The 6,705-nt window shown below is 53.8% G+C and overlaps 1 long non-coding RNA gene across 2 annotated transcripts; it reads right to left on the reverse strand.

The window, feature by feature from the left end:
* Nucleotides 1–1,320: 1,320 nt before the first annotated feature.
* On the reverse strand, nt 1,321–4,981 carry LOC140685203 (uncharacterized). 2 transcript variants are annotated; one of them, XR_012058483.1, is made up of 2 exons: nt 4,014–4,981; nt 1,321–2,395 (listed from the first exon to the last, which is right to left on the reverse strand). It is a non-coding gene; the product is annotated as an uncharacterized lncRNA (long non-coding RNA). The 2 variants fall into 2 exon arrangements; XR_012058484.1 differs by having other exon boundaries at nt 1,321–2,416.
* Nucleotides 4,982–6,705: the final 1,724 nt, after the last annotated feature.

Raw genomic sequence — 6,705 nt, forward strand, 5'->3', positions numbered from 1 at the left:
TAAGGTGAGAGGGAAGGAGGGGTCCCCGGGGATCAGCCTGTCCCCTGAGGCCCTGGCTGGAAGGTTCTGGATAGAAGGGAGAGGCCTCAGGGTGACAGACAAGCCCTGGGGTGGGGTATGGGGAATGACTCAGTGGAAGGTTATGGGGCAAGGGAAGACTGACAGGCGAAAGGGGGAGGAGGAGAAGGAGGGACTGACCGTGTAACATAAAGAGGGGGAGAGGAAGAAACCAGAATAGGGGGGAACTAAAAACACACCCCAACAGTCATCAACAAGATCAATGTGATGTCTCCACTGACCAGCAAGATGGAAACAGAAGCTTTCCGAGATGCTACAGGGTTTTGGAGAATGCACATTGCCAAGTACAGCCAGATTGTGAGCCCTCTCTACCTGGTCACCCACAAGAAAAACGATTTCCACTGGGGCCTGTACAGCAGAAAGCTTTCACCCAGATAAAGCAGGAAATTGCTCATGCAGTAGCTCTTGGCCCAGTCAGGACAGGACCAGATGTGAAGAACGTGCTCTACTCTGCAGCCAGGCACCATGGTCTGTCCTGAAGCCTTTGGCAGAATGTGCTTGATGAGACTCGAGGCCAACCACTGGGATTTTGGAGTCAGAGCTACAGAGGGTCTGAAGCCAACTACACCCCAGCAGAGAAGGAAATCTTGACCAGCTACGAGGGAGTCCAGGCCACCTCAGAGGTGATTGGTACAGAAGCACAACTCCTCCTAGCACCCCGACTACCAGTACTGGGCTGGATGTTCAAAGCAAAGGTTCCCTCCACCCACCATGCAACCAGAGCTACATGGAGCAAGTGGATTGCTCTCGTCACACAACACACCCATATTGGTAAACTGAATTGTCCTGGGATTTTGGAAGTAGTTACAAATTGGCCCGAAGGTGAAAGTTTTGGTGTCACTGATGAAGAAGAACCAGTGACATAGGCTGAAGAAGCTCCACCATATAACCAACTGCCAGCAGAGGAAACATGTTAGGCTCTATTCACTGATGGTTCTTGTCACATCGTAGGGATGAATCAGAAGTGGAAAGCAGCTGTATGGAGTCCCACACGATGGGTTGCAGAGGCCACTGAAATAGAAGGTGGATCAAGCCAGCTTGCTGAACTCAAAGCCGTTCAACTGGCCCTAGACATTGCAGAAAGGGAGAAGTGGCCAACGCTCTACCTCTACACTGATTCATGGATGGTAGCCAGTGCTCTGTGGGGGTGGCTAGAGAGGTGGAAAGAGGCTAACTGGCAGCGTAGAGGAAAACCAATTTGGGCTGCTGAAGAGTGGAAAGATATGAGTGTAACGACATATATTTGTATTCCACGGACAGATTCAGGCGAGATCTCTGTGGTTGCTCTTGGGGGAAGAGGTTTATTCAGGATACATTTGTGACCCTGCCTCGAGCTGCCAGACACAGCACGTGGCTGGGCCTCGGGTGATGGGGGAGGGGAGAGACAGAGAGGGGAGCAGGGACTCCCGGAGGACTCTCCAGGAGGGGAAGGGAAGATCCAAGAGGGCGTCCAGCCCCCTGGAGACCCCTTATCAAGGGGGGCTCCAGGGTGGGCTGGAACAGGACCTGGGCCAATGGGGTCACAGGCACCTGATTGTTCAGGGGAGGGTTACAGATGTGGGGTGAACCATACATTCTGGGGGGTGACATGGGAGAATCCATTCGGCTTTTGGACCCCGCTGAAGGTGAGGGTAATTGTCCAGCCAGTAGGGGGCGTTATATTCGTCCTGGCTGTACCATTGTGGTTCTTAATCATATTTACCTACCCTCCCCAACATCTCCCCCTTTTTCACTGAACCATTTGAAATATTAGATATTGATTTAACAACTATTTTCTGCACACTTGGAGGTGTACAGGGTATTGTTACTAGAACTATACTTATTGCTACTGAAACAGTCAAGCTTATTTTACAGAGTTCCTTTAGCCAAGGTGCAAGTTTCGAACCATTAAGTCAACTGTGTAGCTGAGATGGCTTTATTGTTATTAAATCACTGATTATAGTAGGGGAGGCATTGTCAGAATTTTTTGAAAAAGGTCTTATAATTAAACGGGTTGAAAAAGGTTTGTTAGGGTTTGTGTTAGATATATAGGTGGTCTTAGAGCTTGCAGGCTTGGCTAAAGCTACTCGGCATTTGTCTTTGGTTGAATTATAAGTAAAACTTCAATATAAAAACTGAAACAGAAGAACAAAAACAACATGCACGCATTAAACGATAGAAAGTCCATTTTTCTCTCGATGACGCAGCTTGGTTCAGGTCTGGGTGCTGGCTTCTTGGCTTGTGCTTGTAGAGGAACTGTCTGGTGTGGGGGTGTCAGCAGATTTCAGTGCGTGGTAAGGCTTTACATTCTTTCTTGGGACCAACTTGAGTCGTCCACCTGTGGAAACACAAGAAAAACCTTTCCCCCACGTTAGAAGACTGTGTGGACTTTGTATATGTCTTGAATTTAAGATTTTGGGTAAAGCTGGGGGGTACCGTTTTATTTTTACTTTTTTGGTGTTCAGGAAATGTCTATAAATTTGGAGGCGAGGCTCTCTTGCAGAGCTACTTAGAAAATTGTGAGCATATAGAGCTCTATTCAACCTCTTTTGAGGTGTAGCCTGATCTACTCCCCCTTTCTTTAGATTTGAGATGTGTTTTAGGGCTTGGCGTGTTTTTTCTATGGTACCTTTTAACAGTGGTGTAAAATAGGAAAAGGAGATACCACTGTCCTTGAGTACTGGTAGGACTTCTTTCACCTCCTGAGAGGGGACAGCTGTTCGCTGGCTGAATACAACTTGGAAGGCTTGGGGTTGCAGACTGTTGTCTTTGCAGCTATTATATTTGAATTCAGGGCAGTTTTTCAGTTGAAGATTGCTGGCACTTTGTTGAGAATTTGGTGAGACTGGGATAGAAAGGTTAGAGTTTGCAGGGGTAAGATAGTTCTCTGTCTGTCCTTTGTTTGTAGAAGCTGCAGTTACAATGTTGCGTTCACCTTGCTGAGGCAGAGTGTCTGTATTAGGGTGTGGTGAGGAGCTGCTAGTGTGGGAGGCAGGGGCTGCTGCCAGTTGAGGCAGAGGAGCAGGGGGGGTGGAGATCGTCGGCAGCAGCGCTTGTGGGGGACTGGCCTTTTCGGAAAGATTTCTTGTATCTGTGGCTTTGGGTGCTGTGGCAGTCTGAAGATCCGGCGGAGGGAGAGATGCGGAGGGATATGATGATGGTTTCGGCAAACCAGGAAGTGGTGCCGGCGTTGGGGGGTTCCGGGGCTTTGTAGCCAGAGGCAGGGGCTGCGGCGCCGCGGGGGGGTGGGGGGGTGAGGACGCCGGGTTTGCGTCTGCCGGGGGGGCCGGCCGCGAGTCCAGGAGGCGGGGGGGCAGCAGGGGTACCGCGCCGGACCCCGGGGCGTCCCTGGGAAGGACGGTCGGCGCTGCGGTCGCAGGGGCGGGGTCTGGGCTGCGCGAGGGAGAGGAGGTGGAGGCGGCGGCCGCGGGGGCGGGGGCGGGGTCTGGACCGCGGGGGAAGGGGGCGGCGGCCCCGGGGGCGGGGTCCGGACTGCGGGGCAGGGGGGCGGCGGCTGCGGCGGGGAGCGCCGGTCGCTCAGAAACCGGCGAGTCGCCAGCTGCCTCGGCGGCATTTTCGCCGCAGCGCGGGGTGGGGGGGCAGTCCGGCGGGGATAGTTGAGCCACGGCAGGGAGCGATTTGGCTGCTATCAGCGGCTTTTGAGAAGCGCAGAGTTCTGCTAACACTTTATAAGCGGGAAATAAGTCGCAAGCATAGGGGTCCCGCAGTGAAATGTCGTTAAATAGTGTATGTCCCACGGACTCCCAAAAGTCTCCACAAAACACAGCAGAGCGCTCGGCATATGGGAACTTAAGTAAGATCCATTCTAGGAGTTTTCGTAGCTCTTTTTTAGGCAAATTACTATTATGGCTACGTAATAAGTGGTTAAGTTGCTTATAGAGATCTCTATCAGCTGCAGAGTGGGACTGTCCCATTTTTAAACCAGTGTGGCTCACCTCGGTGTCGCAGGAGCGGGATCCTCTGTCAGGGTCCGACGTTTACTGCAGTCGGTGTTGAGGGGTCACCGCGGGGTTTCTCCAGAGCTTCAGCGCGGGCAGTGCTAAGCAGTGCTCGCCTGTGCTTTGTGTACGTGGCCACATGGCGCGGCAAGTCTCGTCACAAAGCCTTGGGTCGCCGCGGAATCGCGGCGATCTCTTGTGCTCGGAGAATAATGGCCAGAAGTCGTATAAGGGCTCTAAGAGCTCGCTACTATGTAACGAGTTGCTGAGTTGTAGGACGGCTTCGGGACTTTTTAAAGAGCTCCGGTTCGTCACTGCCTAGCAGCAGAATGCCGTGCTCGCGACCACGATGGCGAGGAAATACCTGGTTATTTAGTTAGTGTCCATGGAAAGGTGTCCTACAGGTAGAAAAGCGGGAAAGCATCCAGACGGGTGCAGTTGCAGGTCACCGTGGGTTCGTATTCGAAGATGGGCGCCAGTCTGTAACGACGTGTATTTGTATTCCACGGACAGATTCAGGCGAGATCTCTGTGGTTGCTCTTGGGGGAAGAGGTTTATTCAGGATACATTTGTGACCCTGCCTCGAGCTGCCAGACACAGCACGTGGCTGGGCCTCGGGTGATGGGGGAGGGGAGAGACAGAGAGGGGAGCAGGGACTCCCGGAGGACTCTCCAGGAGGGGAAGGGAAGATCCAAGAGGGCGTCCAGCCCCCTGGAGACCCCTTATCAAGGGGGGCTCCAGGGTGGGCTGGAACAGGACCTGGGCCAATGGGGTCACAGGCACCTGATTGTTCAGGGGAGGGTTACAGATGTGGGGTGAACCATACATTCTGGGGGGTGACATGGGAGAATCCATTCGGCTTTTGGACCCCGCTGAAGGTGAGGGTAATTGTCCAGCCAGTAGGGGGCGTTATATTCGTCCTGGCTGTACCATTGTGGTTCTTAATCATATTTACCTACCCTCCCCAACATATGAGTACCCGCGTAGAGAAGTTACCTGTGAAGGTTTGCCACGTAGATGCCCATGTACCCAGAAGTAGAGCTAATGAAGAGCAGCAAAACAATCAGCAAGTAGATCAGGCTGCAAAGATAGGGGTATCAAAGGTAGACCTTGATTTGGAACACAAGTGGGGGTTGTTCCTAGCACCATGGGCCCATGAGGCCTCAGGCCATCAGGGTAGAGATGCCACCTATAAGGGGGCATGAGACTGAGGGGTGGATCTAACCATGGACAGTGTTTCTCAGGTGATCCATGACTGAGACCTGTGCTACCATCAAACAGGCCAAGCGGCTGAAGCCCCTCTGGTATGGTGGGCGGTGGTCCAAGTACAAGTGTGGGGAGGCCTGGCAGATTGACTACATCACCCTTATCCTGCACAGGAACCCCCCTGAATCCCCCATTTCCGGACATCAGGACCCCCCTGCTCCCCTTTTCCCGGCCATCCCACGGCTCCCAGCCTCCACACTTGCTGTGTGCCTGAACCTGGGACACCTGGAACACCTTGGATCCCCATTCCTGCCTTTCCCAGCCCCCAGCCCCTCCTTTCCTCACACTCAAGAGCCCTGGCACCCCCTTTCCCGGGCACAGGATTCCCTGGACACCCCATCCCAGCTGTCCCAGTCCCTGCACCCCTTTTTCTTGGCTCTGAGCCCATGAACCTCCTTCCCAGCTCTGCCTGCTCTTCATGTCTCCCCTTTCCTCGGCCTGTGGACCCCCCTGGATCCCCAAACTCTCACTTTCAGCCCCCTCAGCTCCCCCAAATCTCCGTGTCCCCCCAGTTCTCCACTCCCTGCAGTTCCTGGAAGTGGCGCTGTCGGAGCCCGGCCCGGGGGTCCTCCAGTCCTTGATTGTGGGGGACGTGGACGGGACCCCCTGTGAGCGCTGCGGCAGCGAGCGGGGCTGGATGGAGGCACAGACACCGGGGATGGGGGCGGGAGCTGAGCTGGGATATTGGGATAGCCAGAGCTGGGATATTGGGATAGCCAGAACTGGGATATTGGGATAGCCAGAGCCTGGATATTGGGACAGCCAGAGCTGGGATATTGGGATAGCCAGAGGTGGGATATTGGGACAGCCAGAGCCGGGATATTGGGACAGCCAGAGCCTGGATACTGGGACAGCCAGAGCTGGGATATTGGGATAGCCAGAGCCAGGATATTGCAATAGCCAGAGCTGGGATATTGGGATAGCCAGAGCTGGGATACTGGGACAGCCAGAGCTGAGATATTGGGACAGCCAGAGCTGAGATATTGGGACAGCCAGAGCCGGGATATTGGGACAGCCAGAGCTGGGATACTGGGACAGCCAGAGCTGGGATATTGGGACAGCCAGAGCTGGGATATTGGGATAGCCAGAGCTGGGATATTGGGAAAGCCAGAGCTGGGATATTGGGATAGCCAGAGCTGGGATATTGGGACAGCCAGAGCTGGGATATTGGGATAGCCAGAGCTGGGATATTGGGACAGCCAGAGCTGGGATATTGGGATAGCCAGAGCTGGGATATTGCATTAGCCAGAGCTGGGATATTGCATTAGCCAGAGCCAGGATATTGGGACAGCCAGAGCCGGGGTATTGGGATAGGCAGAAGCAGGGATATTGGGATAGCCAGAGCTGGGATATTGGGACAGCCAGAGCTGGGATAATGTGATAGGCAGAAGCAGGGATATTGGTATAGGCAGAGCCAGGATAT

This window comes from Taeniopygia guttata, chromosome 16, assembly GCF_048771995.1.
Source record: "Taeniopygia guttata chromosome 16, bTaeGut7.mat, whole genome shotgun sequence".
Taxonomy (NCBI): Eukaryota; Metazoa; Chordata; class Aves; order Passeriformes; family Estrildidae; genus Taeniopygia; species Taeniopygia guttata.